We start from the raw sequence: 13305 nt of genomic DNA, 5'->3' as shown, positions 1-13305 counted from the left end.
AGGTAGGCAGGCTGAGCGTGTGTGTTTGGCCCAAGGTCATCCAGTGAACTTCCATGGCAGAGTGTACCAGGGTCTCCCACAATCCTCCTTCAAAACCCTGAACAGTTCTGGAAAGAGCCCTGCTTCTCCCCCACTGCCTTTTACTAGCAGAAACCAAGGCTTGACCATTGGCATGACTGTTGTGGCTTTCTAGCAACAGTCACTGAATGTAATGGTGCAGATACTATTATTGGGAGGGGGGTTGGCAATGTTTGTGTGTGTAGTGCAGTGGTGGCGAACCTATGGCACAGGTGCCAGAGGTGACACTCAGAGCCCTCTCTGTGGGCACGCGCAAACAGAGTTGCCCCCCCACACATCTAGGCTGGCCTGGGCCACTGGGCTCCATTATTAGCATTAAACCTAAGACCTAGCTTTGGGGAAGCAGTGTAGGTAACCCTGTCAAGTGCTGTTAAACCCCACTGATTTTCATGCAAAGCACTAAAGTGCGATCCTTTACCTGGGAGTAAGCTCGGTTGCTGGCAATGGGGCTTGCTTCTGAGTAAACCCTCCTAGGGTCATGATTCACCCATTGGAAGAGTTGCACGGTTGCTTCAAAGCAAAGCCACCGACTACCACCAAGGTTACTCCTGAGTAACGCACGCCTCTGAGCAAACCATTTTTTCTAAACTAAAACCTCAGTATTCAGGTTAAATGGCCGTGTTGGCACTTTGCAGTAAATAAGTGGGTTTTGGGTTGCAGTTTGGGCACTCGGTCTCAAAAAGGTTCGCCATCTCTGGTGTAGTGTGTTGTTTGTTTAAGTTTCAGATTTTTTCTGCAAACCTGCAGCTTTTCTCAGGTTTGTAGAAAGATCTATCATGCCTTCATGAGTCCAGCCTCTAGATTTCAGTACCCACAAATTTGGCCATCTTTAGAATCAGTTATATTGATGACATGTGGAATGGAGTTTTTCATGTTTTCTCATAATGCTAGAACTAGTGAGCACCAATTAGGTTTATGGGCAACGATTTCAGAAGAAGAAAAAGAAGAGTTTGGATTTATACTCTGTCTTTCTCTCCTGTAAGGAGATTCAAAGCGGCTTATAAACTCCATTCCCTTCCTCTCCCCAGAACAGACATCCAGGCCAACTGGCAGGTGTCATGTGGAGGAGAGGGGAAACAGAGTGAAAGAAACAGGGTTTTTAAAAATAAAATAAAACAAATGTGTCTTTGCCAGGGATTATTTAAAAAAGCAAGTTTTTTTGCTTTAACACCTGCTGTATTTTATGCTAAACAATCTGATGAGGAACAATAGCTCAGCGTGAAAAGGAAGTAAAGTGCAAAAAGTTGAAACCACAACGAGTTTACTTTATTTCCTTAAGCTTAAGTACTATCACATGTTCTCTAAGGTACGGTTTTGCACATGAAGATCTTTTATAGATAAGCAAGTTTAAAAAAACTGTGTTTCTTATTTTCCAGCCACTTGCTCAGCAGTTATACTTCTCCAAAAACTGCATCTGCCTAACAGTTCTTAAAACCATGAAGAAGATGGGCTGTGGATCTGAGTACACTTGCTTTGTCTCCAGACAGTCCTAGTTGCAGGACTGCAGAGAGCAGGTGCTTGACTCTGTTGCAGACCCTGAGAAAATACAGCCAATTAGAACTGACCCTATTGAGCTCACTGGGCAATGGTTTGGATCAGTATAAGGCAGTGCTATGTACTGCCTATCAGTTGGGATTCAGGGAATCTATGCTTGTTGTCCTGTTTGGGGCTCCCTTTTTCATTTAAATAAAATTGCTGATACATCAACAGTTATAAACCACAATATTTTGTGATCCCATTCCACAGAAGAACACGTGTGAATAATGTAACCATGTGAGGATAGCCTATTCATTTCTGAGGAACCAGCACATTCCTGGGACATTATTCATTTACATTTACAGAATTACAGATCACAGCCCTTACTTCACCTGCTAATTAATAGGAGTTGTATTTATGCTTTCCATTTGCCCGCCTATGGTGAGCAAACTCCTGCTCCCACCCCTCCTCAGCTCTAGTTGATCATTGGAGCTGAAGGAGAAAAACTAAGGGGGCAACTTTACAGAGACTGTGCCATCATTTCTGTGTGATCGTTCAGAAGTGATGGCACAGCATTCGTGATGTCCTAGGAATTTCCCCAATCTCTTCACTTTAGATATTGTGGGAAGACCTTCTTCTAGTGTTACGGCACTATGATGTCACTTCCAGGCAATCTTCTGTCAAGTCTGAAACTCTAGTTTTATTCCACCTGTATCCAAGGACTACAACTGCTGGAACAGATGTACTACTTGTCTGATCCTACAGGCTCTGCTTATGTTATGTTTTTATCCATCTTCCCTCTTCTATGTTGTCCTCTTAGCAACTGTGAGAGATAGGTTAGACTGAAAAAGACTGGCTTAAGGTTATCCAGCAAACACTATGGCAGAGTGAAGATTTGAGCCTAGGTCTTCCACACTGTAATCTCACTTCCAAACCAATGTACAATATTGCCCATTAATAGCCTTTTACAGCTGGTGGCTAAATTGTGCACAAATTTGTGCTATTGGGCTGAACAGGAGATGGAAGAAAAGCTTTTTTAATGTTCAGGACTGATAAAGAAATACAATTTGAATTCTACAGCTGGTTAGGGTTATAGTAAGCCTGTTGAAATACTCAAACACTTATCTGAAAGAAGCCCTTTGTATATATATCAGCTTTGTATATATATCATTATGAAAAAAAACCCCTCTGTAATGCCACTAGCTCTTGGGAAGGCAAGATTCCCACTTGCTTTCCCATTAATCCACACTCAAACACTGAAGTGGCAGGAGCGTGGATCAATCGATAAATATATTTTCCTGTGAATTCAACAACTGGGATATCTCAGGGCTATTACTCATTCCAGACACTAGCAACTGAACAAGTACCACACTGGCACTGCAATTATAGTGCCTTCCATTTCAAAAGGTCGCACACTTCCAATCATCCAACAGTATCATTAAGCTGGGGAGAAGTGGGAATAAAATCTTCAGAATTACTGTCCAGGTGAAGCGGAAGAGTAAAACTGTGTCCCTTGTTTACACTGGGGAAATTAAGAGGAGAAATACACGTCTTTTTCATGCAATGCTACAGACAACAAAAGCCAATAAAATTATTTTAATTAATACTTCTTCAAAAATGCTCAAAATGATATATTTGTGCATGCTTTGGTACATAAGCTTGTGGAACTGGGCATTAATAAAGATATATTTAGGTGGCATTCAAAATCTTTATACCTAAAGGTTCTTTGTTGTACTGGAACAATAATCCTACCCAATCATATGCAACAGTCAGCACTTCCTCAGAGATGCCGTGTGCTTACCATGCCTATTAAGGTCAACAGAATCAGAGGTACCTCGGGCTGGGATCCAAAAGACTGAGACAATAATACAGCCTGTATAAAGCAAATAGTTTTTTAAAAGTATTTATCAAAAGCATTAAGAGCTTCAGGTATAATTTATAAAGTTATTGCATTACACTCTGTCATCGTTCCAGAGAACTCTTTCAATGGTGGTGAAAAGGGCCTCGAGGGTTTCCAGACCAGACACAAACACAGGTGGTTGGCCACTGCCTGCCTCTGCATAACTACTCTGGACTTCCTTGATGGTCTCCCATCCATTTACTAAAGAGGGCCAATCCTACTTAGCTTCTGGAATCTTACAAGAACAAGTTAGCCTGGATCATTCAGGTCACGACACAGAACACTGTTAAGTGCACAGAGGTGTGTGTTTATTTACATCTCTGATAAAACAGTTTTAAGTGCAGAGAATGGTCAAAAGGAATTAGTAGAGGAGTTGAAGAGGAGTTGGAGCACTGGAGTGGAATTGACAACACTGTTCTCTCATTAAGCTTGCTGAGTAGTCATTCTCAGTGTAGCCAACCTCACATGGTTCTTGTGAGCATATAGAGGGAAGGGGGGAACATGTATTCTGCACTAAGTTCCTTGGTGGAAAGGTGGGATGAAAATGTTCCAGATGAAAATGTTCCAGATGGGTAGACAGGCCTGATCAAATATTTGTATTTTCCAGTTTTGGCCATTTGGATTTTTGATCCAAATGTTTAGCTGAAGAAGTTTAGCTGAAGAAGGTACATGAAGCTACAGTGTCTGACCCTGAGCTACGATTTGGATCCAAATAATCCGAGATAGTGTGGTGTAGTGGTTAAGAGCAGTCAGTCACAGTTCTCTCAGCACTCTCTCAACCCACAAAGGTCTCTTGCCTTGAAAACCCTATAGGCTTGCCATTAATCAGCTGTGACTTGATGGTGCGCACACTCAGACCATCTGTGGACACGAGGTGCTCCCTCCCCAAACACCCTTCCTGACCCTAGAAAAGTTTTATTTTTAGTATCAGAGGATTATCAGTTACCTAGATTAAGGTTGCCAGGGGCGGTGGAAATTACCATGGATTGAACTAGGGATGTTTTATATGATATCCGATGCCCTACTCTTTTTCTTCTGTCAACAGCACAACTCAGAGAGAAGAGGCAGGAAGGGCAACTTGCCCTGTTAGTCTCCTTACAGCAGCCTCTCAACCCCCTAACTACTAGTCCACCAAAGAATACCATTTTCCAGGCTTGGAAAAGACTGCTGGAAGGGGAGCAGCAGAAGGGGAAAATCCTCAAATGTCAACATCTTCCACAATCTAATTGTTGGACCCAACTCAGAGTGAGAACCATTGTGAAGTAACGCTTCAATGGGGGGGGGGGGGGGTAGCGGAGGGGGGGGGGGGGGGCGGGGGGGGGGGGGGGGGGGGGCGGGGGGGAGGGGGGGGGGGGGGGTGGGGGGGGGGGGGGGTGGGGGGGGGGGGGGGTGGGGGGGGGGGGGGGTGGGGGGGGGGGGGGGTGGGGGGGGGGGGGGGTGGGGGGGGGGGGGGGTGGGGGGGGGGGGGGGTGGGGGGGGGGGGGGGTGGGGGGGGGGGGGGGTGGGGGGGGGGGGGGGTAGGGGGTGGGAGGGGTGGGGGGGGGGGGGGGGGTTTTTTTGGGGGGGGGGGGGGGGGGGGGGGGGGGGGGGTGGGGGGGGGGGGGGGGGGGGGGGGGGGGGGGTGGGGGGGCCGGGGGGGGGGGGGGGGGGGGGGGGGGGGGGGGGGGGGGGGTGGGGGGGGGGGGGGGGTGGGCGGGGCTGCGACGCCCCGCAGGCGACGAGGAGGACACCGTGAGTGGGGCGGGGGAGGGCGCAGAGGCGGCTCCGTGCAGAGCCTCCTGCCGCCTGCCGTCTGCCGGCCTCCGCTTCTCCCGTTCACATGCTTGCATGCGAACGGGCTTGCGCCCCCACGCCGCCCGCACTCTTGGCGGCGTGGGGGCGCAAGGAGGCCGTGCGGAAACGGCCTAACAAAGATCTCAGCAATCCTGGTTTGAATCTCACTTGCCAGGGAAGCTTGGTTGGTGGCCTTCCTTGGGCTAGTCACACCCACTTGTGATTACCTGACAGGGTTGTTGTGAGGAGAGAACAAGGCGGGGCCTAGATCATGTAAATAAAATAAAACTTATGCCTGAATGGAAGACTACCCAGATGCTACATAAAAATTGCCTCTATGATTAGTATGTTTGATAAAGAATGGGCAGATTGGATATTGTGGGTTCTCCAGGGTTTATGGCCATGATCTGATAGTTTTTGGTCCTAACGATTTGCCCGCCTCTATGGCTGGCATCTTCATAGGCATTAGGAGCAAAACCTACCAGATCATGGTCACACAGCCCAGAAAACCCACAAGAGCCAGTTGATTCCATTTGTGAAAGCCTTCAGCAATACAATGGGTAGATCCTAATTTAAATCCTTCTTCCAGAATGACGTTTGAGTCACTTGCAACCTCTCAAACTAATTTACCCTACAGTTTTTTCACGATATTTCAGTGAGGATGAGATCAAGGAAGACCAGGTGGAAGGTTGGGATACAAATCTGAAAACAACCAGTTTGTCAAAAAGCATATGGGGTTGATGATACCTCCCTCAAAAAGACTCCATAATTGAATCTCAGTGTTCTCTCTGACTCATATATGCCCTACATTCTTGCAGGGTGCAATCCTAAGTAATCTACTTTTATTCAGAAAATTGCCCTTGGGATTGTAGCCAGAATCATTTGTGAAAGTTTTCAGGGTATCAGGAGGGATTGCATCATAACTAGAATTGTGCAGAGGTGCCAGTGATATTCCCCTGTAACAATGGCTATAATTGCAGCAGCCTTCACACACCATAAACTGGCCTGTTTTTCTCTTAGCAAAACTCAGATAGAAGGGCGGAGGGGGAGGCGGAGGGGGAGGGGGAGGGGGAGAGAGCAGCCTGAGGGAAAGGGGCTGTGGTGAGCAGTATATGGATTCAGCAGCACATCTATCCTACCACTGCAAATGTGAGCCAGACCTAAGAATAGCAGTTCAGCAGGAGTTCAGAGTCTTGTTTGAAGGGCAGCTTTTCTGCAAAAAAACATGTCCTGTCCAGAAGCCCACATTTGAAGTCACTGCCTGTGGTTCTCACCTGTGGTTCCTCCTTTCTAAAGGTGTTCAAATGAATATAAGGATTAAATGCACAGGGAAGGCTAAATTGCCATTATAAATACAAGATGACCGCTGAAAGGCTTACTCACAAAGTGTGGGGATCCTTTTTCTCATTTATATAGCTGTTCACAGGCATAACAAAGCTTGCAAACAATAGTTATCAACAAGATAAACACACGCAAATCTATACTTAGAAAAAGCAGTGCTCAAAAAGATTTGTATCAGCAGAAATCCAGTGTAAACCTAGGAAGAAATGAGGGTATGATTAATTCAGGATTAATTTTAGCTTGCACACCTACAAGGGTGCAAAGGTATAAGAACATAAGAAAGAGTCTGCTGGATCAGACCAGAGTCCATCTAGTCCAGCACTCTGCTACTTGCAGTGGCCCACCAGGTGCCTTTGGGAGCTCACATGCAGGATGTGAAAGTAATGGCCTTCTGCTGCTGCTGCTGCTGCTGCTGCTGCTGCTGCTCCCAAGCAGGAATGATTAATTCAGGATTAGAATTTTAGCTTGCACACCTACAAGGGTGTGTGTGTATGTGTGTTCTATGAACCCTGAGTGGAGTAAGCTTAGAAGAAGAAGAGTTGATTTCTATACCCCACTTTTCTCTACCTCACAGTGGGGAGGTATTTAAAAGTAACAAACAACACAAAGTAAAAACACAGAACTGAGTTTTGGGGAAAATGAAATTAGTTGAGGCAAGGGGGAAAATATTCAATTACCACAAAAATATTAAATCTATATATATAAATGCGAAATACCACTCACTGACTGACTCAACAACAGAACTCAAAAACCACCGAAGCTACACACATGAAATTTGGCACACCTGTTCCTTACGTACTCCAGGTGCTCACTAAGAAAGGATTTCCCAAAATATTCACTTTCACTTGATTTATTACCTATGTACTGTTTTAATTGCTCATCTCTGGCCATCTGTGCGAACATTCTAAGGGCAAACCAACCGCCCAGTCCACAGACATGCTGCATGAACATACTAAGGGTGACAGTTCAGCACCACCAGCTTCATGTCCTTCACTAACTGCACTCTACCACCGCCCTCCACAAAGCATGTGAACCTATTTGAAAACAAACCCATCAGTCCACAAACAGGCTGTGAGGAAATATGCTGCATGTCACCCCAACGTTCACAAACAGGCTGCAAAAAGTATGTTGAATGTCACCCCAAAGTTAACAGACAGGCTGTGAAAAAGTACTCCTCCACCCACCCTCACGTTAACAACACCGCTACAGCCAAATACTATCAAAATAGACTACAAACCACACTATCACCTTGGACTACTAAACATTTGCTGGTTTTTGCATATGGACATCAGATTGCTTACTGTGGAGACAAGTTTATTGCTCTCGGCCTCCGATCAGCCTGTGCTTGGTGTCATGCTCTGAAGTGGCAGGATGAGTCCCCAGGAATGTGCTGCAGTGGCGGTACAGTCCAGCTCCCTGCCCTTCAACCCTACCCTGAACCTCTTCACAGCCTTCTCACTCATCAGCATCCAATGGCAGAACACTTCCTTTCTGCATCCTGAAAATACAACGGCTGCTTCCAAATGACGTCTTTTGGAGCCCACCAGGTGAAAGACAGCAATAACACAATGGATTAGAAAAGAGACAACTACAGGAAGCTGCTGCAACATATGCGAAAACAAACCCATCAGTCCACAGACTGGCTGTGTGGAAATATGCTGCATGCCACCCCAAAGTTCACAAACAGGCTGTAAAGAAGTATGCTGAATGTCACCCCGAAATTCATAGAGAGCCTGTGATGAAGTATGGTAGCGAAGCACAGGTGCCCTGCTAATTATCTATACAATAATTGGAAGGGGAGCATTTAAGAGCCAACATGGTATAGTAGTAAAGAGTCATGGACACTAATCTGGAGAACCAGATTTGATTTCCCACTCCTGCACATGAAGCTCGATGGCTGACCTTGGGCTAGTCAGAGTTCTTTGCAAAGCCATTTTAAGACTCCTTACAGGGGAGAAAAGTGGGGTATCCAAACTCTTCTTCTAAAATTGACTTTTTTTATTCCTCTATAAGAAATCAAAACCATTAAAAGTAGTATGGTTGCCTGCATCCTGTACATGAAAAGATGCGTTGAAGCATCAGGGAACACTTGGGAAAGAAAGGAGCAGACATCAGCTACAGTTGCTAACTAGAGATTTGGGCACTGGACCTTGGAAGGGTTTGGAGAGGGAAGGAAGCTCAGTGGCAATGTGATGCCATAGAATCTGTTTTCCAAAACTATTGTTTCTGTCACTGATCCCTATTACCTGGAGATCAGTGGTGATTCAGGTCCGACTGGCAGGTTGAAATGCTAGAACCAATCCTAATAACCTTTCTGACAGATGTATGAGTTTTTGCTTTGCTCACAGATCAGGTCATGGAAGAGGGAAGGAGGAAATTGCTCCCCATTAGTTTTTCACAACAAATGTCACATTTACATGGAAGTGTAAACTCTGAAGTCCGCCTGAAAAAGAACGGATCCTTTGCAGCAAGGGAGCCTGAATTCTGAACCATGAAAAAGGTCAACTCTGCGATCCGCATAGAAGTATTCAGATGAAGCAAGTGCAACTACTTTGTCCTGTTCTGCAAAAACGTATTCTGCCATCTCGTAATTTATTCTGGTTTTGAAAGTCAGGCAGGCAGCCTCACCTCAACCTAACCTGCCTCACATTGTGAGGACAAAATGGGGAAAGGAAAAGCACCTGCATGCTATTCGGCACAAGGCAGGCAGGTTAAAAAAAAATCTGTTGAGCACTCATCTTTGTCATCGGCTCCTAAGAAAATAAGTCATCAATCATCTTTGAGAATTTATGAGGCACCATTTCACAGAGATGATAGAAAGGGGGAGTGAGAAGAGAAGAATGGTAGCCTCTAGGGCCTTACCCTCAAACTATTATCATCTTCCACATGAAGCCTGCAGGTTGACCTTGGGGAAGTCACAGTCCTCTCAGAACTTTCTCTACCCAATGAGGAAGCAGGCAATGGCTAATCACCTCCAATGCCCATTGCCTTGAAAACCCTGAAGGGTCATTGTAATGTAGCAGTGACATGACAGCACTTTCCACCACTACATGAAAGAAACACACAAGAACACTCAGTGTGTGTAGTTACGCCTGAAAACGGTCAGAGACACATCAGTTACTGTGCAAGGGAAGGGCAAAGCTTCCTGTAAGAAATAACTGTGGCCTCTATGAAAAATCTGGCATAATCAAAGGAAATATACTATTAAGATGCAACTGGACTAAAATCTAGTCATTCTACTGCAGAGCACAGCTACTCTCTAAAACTAGGAAATACACAATGAACCATGCTTATTTCAAAAGTAAATAATATAACCAAGATGTGTGCAGGAATGATTCATTTTCCCCTGTGAACACAGGCAACATCTAGTACTTCTCAACTGTGCACAGTAATTACAGAAGAGGGTCTTAGTAGTTGCCACCAGTAGAGCAGCAGTAACTTGCATTTCCCCAACAGCAAACCAGACTTCTTTCTGAGACGCTATGGAGAGTCCTGCCAGCCTCGGCCCTGGCCTCCTGAGCTCCCCCACCCCTTTTAGAGTCAACAGCCTTGAGCCCACATCAGTGAGGGCCCCAATGACTGGAGCAAGACTCCATTCACATCTGCAGCCCTAGGTTTCCTCCTGGCTTCTCTCTCTCTGGCATGCCAGGGGAACCTCCCCCTTCCTGGCAGGATTCTCAGTTTCCCTTTTACCCCTTTCACCTTGCGTCCTTCTTAATTATAGCCCCAACCTTCTCTCCCTCTAACTGTTTCATCTGATCACCTCTTCAGTAATCCCCTTTATCTTGATGCAGCCACCCTGTGATTCAAAACAGTGGATCTATGATCTTTCTTCCCCCTCTCCCTACTTCATGGGGCTGGCATCCTAAGGTAAAAGCTTTCCCTATCTGCATTCTCTACCCCACGCATAAACCACTATTATGTCCATCCTTGGGTGACTTCCTTCTAGAGAGTTTGAGTTTGAAGAGTTTGGATTTATATCCCCACTTTCTCTCCTGCAGGAGACTCAAAGGGGCTTACAATCTCCCTGCCCTTTCCCCCTCACAACAAACACCCTGTGAGGTAGGTGGGGCTGAGAGAGCTTTGAAAAGCTGTGACTAGCCCAAGGTCACCCAGCTGGCGTGTGTGGGAGTGCACAGGCTAATGCTAATCTGAATTCCCCAGATAAACCTCCACAGCTCAGATGGCAGAGCTGGGAATCAAACCCGGTTCCTCCAGATTAGATACACGAGTTCTTAACCTCCTACGCCATTGCTGCTTCTACACTGAAATGTCTGCAATTCTCCAGCCTACCCTCATAGGAAAGGTACTCCAACCCCTTAATAATTTTTGTTACCCTGTTCTTACTACACTGGTGCTTAATCCCATCACCACCCACTTGTAACTGCACAGTGTAGCGGTTGAAATAACTGCACAGTGTAGTGGTTGAAACATAAGACTGAGATCCGGGAGATCCAGTTTCAAATCCCTATTCTGCTACAAAAAATTGCTGGGTAACTTGGGGCCAGTGACTGTTGCCAAGAAAATAAAATGGAGAATGGGAAATCAATGTAAGCTGCTTTGGGTCCCCATTTCAGGGGGAAGTATAAACATCTAAAATGCATAAACACATTTTAGGAACAGTGTGATTAAACAATTTAAGGACTGCTGCCAAATGCATCTGGAGTTTTTCCAATAATAATAAAAAGGTCTTGCCTGAATCAACATTTAGTACTGGTAAACCACATATCATGTTTGCATGAAGCCTACCACAGGGTCTGTGTACAGCAGAACCTCTCTCTGATTCCAGTCTGGTTTTGCCTGCATGCTGGACTGAGCGGCCTCTTTAAGAAAAGATGGATTTGGGAAACTCAAATACAGTTCATGAGAGGTCATCCAAAATTTGTTGTCTATCTTTTACAGATGACTCACATGCCATACAGTGGGCCATTTGAAGATGGGGGAGATACGCTGAAGTGCTTTTGTTTACTGAAGCAAACTGGGCAGCCAGTCTTCAGTTTTACATAATGCCGAATTTGGATGTTCATGCTTTACAGTGCTTGGCACAGTTGAATGGCGGTGGTCTGGAAAAGCCCCTAGTTTTCTGCACGGTCAGAATACATGGTTGACTTTAAGGAGACTTCACTAACCCACCTATTTATTGTTACTCCTTTACCATTCAAGAACACACTTAACAAACAAAACACTCTTGTTCCTGTGATTTGCCCTCAAGAGGTCCCTGTCAGTGATTTCTTAGACTCAAATCACGACCAAAGTTCATTTGCCCAGAAAGTCCCACAGCATTTCACTTGGCTTGACCAACGTCAAGACATCACTGAAGAAGACACTTAAACTAAAAAGGCTGATCAGATCTTTTAGAATCTGAATGGAGCCATCCAATACTCAAATGAGTTCTTTTAAGAGTCCCCAGTACAGACATCAAATCCAAAAACTTTCAACAATGGTCATTGTACAAAATTGTTAGACAGAACATCATACCTTTTTTTTAATTTAAAAAGAAAACTTTATTAACAAGTCCTTGGAAATTCATTTTAAGAAACTGGGCTCTGGAATTAGGTAGAAGAGTGGAGTTTAATATCAAAGAAAGAGAAACTCCTTTGTTTAGTCACTAGTTCTCAGAAATTCTGCTAGGATGGAGAAGAGAAACAGCTGGAAGAGAGGAAAATGGGTTTTTGGGTAGAAAATGTGATTGTACAAAATAAAAACTAACATTCTGTCACATTGAAATTATTTTGCCTCTCTTTTTTGCTGATATAGGGACATGTTTAGATTTAGAAAGGGGTTTATCATCCCATTTACCCTTGTTCGATGACTAGTATGGCACATGTTCTTGATCAATATTTGGTCTGTGTAAAAAATATCTCACTAGTAAAAAAAAACCAATATTTTTTTGAAGTACAAAGATCTTCCCCTTAGGGTTTCCAACTTTCAATCTCAGCTGTAATATTTTGTGTATAACTTAAAGTTTGCCTGAATGTAATACATGCAATCATTTTCTTTACGTGTAACAAACTACTCTGCCTTGTCAAAAGAAAAAAAATAAAACTGTAACTTCATTCACCATATAGTAGACTGTTTTAGAATGCTGTGTTTGGGTTTTAGTGCCTACCTAACAGAATGAGGTAGGCACTAGGACCCAAATGGAGCATTCTAAAACAAAGACGATCCAGCATGTGGAATGAAGTTACAATTTTTTTTCTTTTGGTGAGACAGGGTATTTTTTATACTTTTCTCTAACAGTAAATACCTTTTTAATGACAAATAAGGGCTTGTTAAACATTTACTAGTTTCTGCTTTTAAATATATACTACTGCCTGATCACTTAACATGACCGCCAAATTCATCTAAACATTATATATATCAAAAGATGGAGGAAGAAATTATAGGGTAAACAATGCAATAAGGGAAGGCGGTGTAATTTTATTTCCACAAGTAATATCCTCCTACAGCTACCCTCCCAATTGTTCATCATTAAGAAGCTAAAGGCAGACATGCCTAATTAAAAAAAATCCTACATCTTTATTAAGTTAATATTTCTCCCCTGCCATCTCTATGCATATCCACACATTTAAAATGTTGCTAACTCACTAATCACTGCTTTCACAGTAGCAGTATGGCTTGGGGAAAGTAGACATCTCTGGAAGTACACATCCGAGACAGAGGAAAATCCCAGTTAGTCTGTAGCATTAAAAATAAAAAATACCCCACTCCCAAATAATAGTACTGTAGAAGTTACG

The sequence above is a fragment of the Sphaerodactylus townsendi genome, linkage group LG07 (genome assembly GCF_021028975.2).
Source record: "Sphaerodactylus townsendi isolate TG3544 linkage group LG07, MPM_Stown_v2.3, whole genome shotgun sequence".
Taxonomy (NCBI): Eukaryota; Metazoa; Chordata; class Lepidosauria; order Squamata; family Sphaerodactylidae; genus Sphaerodactylus; species Sphaerodactylus townsendi.
The sequence above is the reverse complement of the archived record's forward strand: the minus strand, read 5'-3'. Positions refer to the sequence as shown.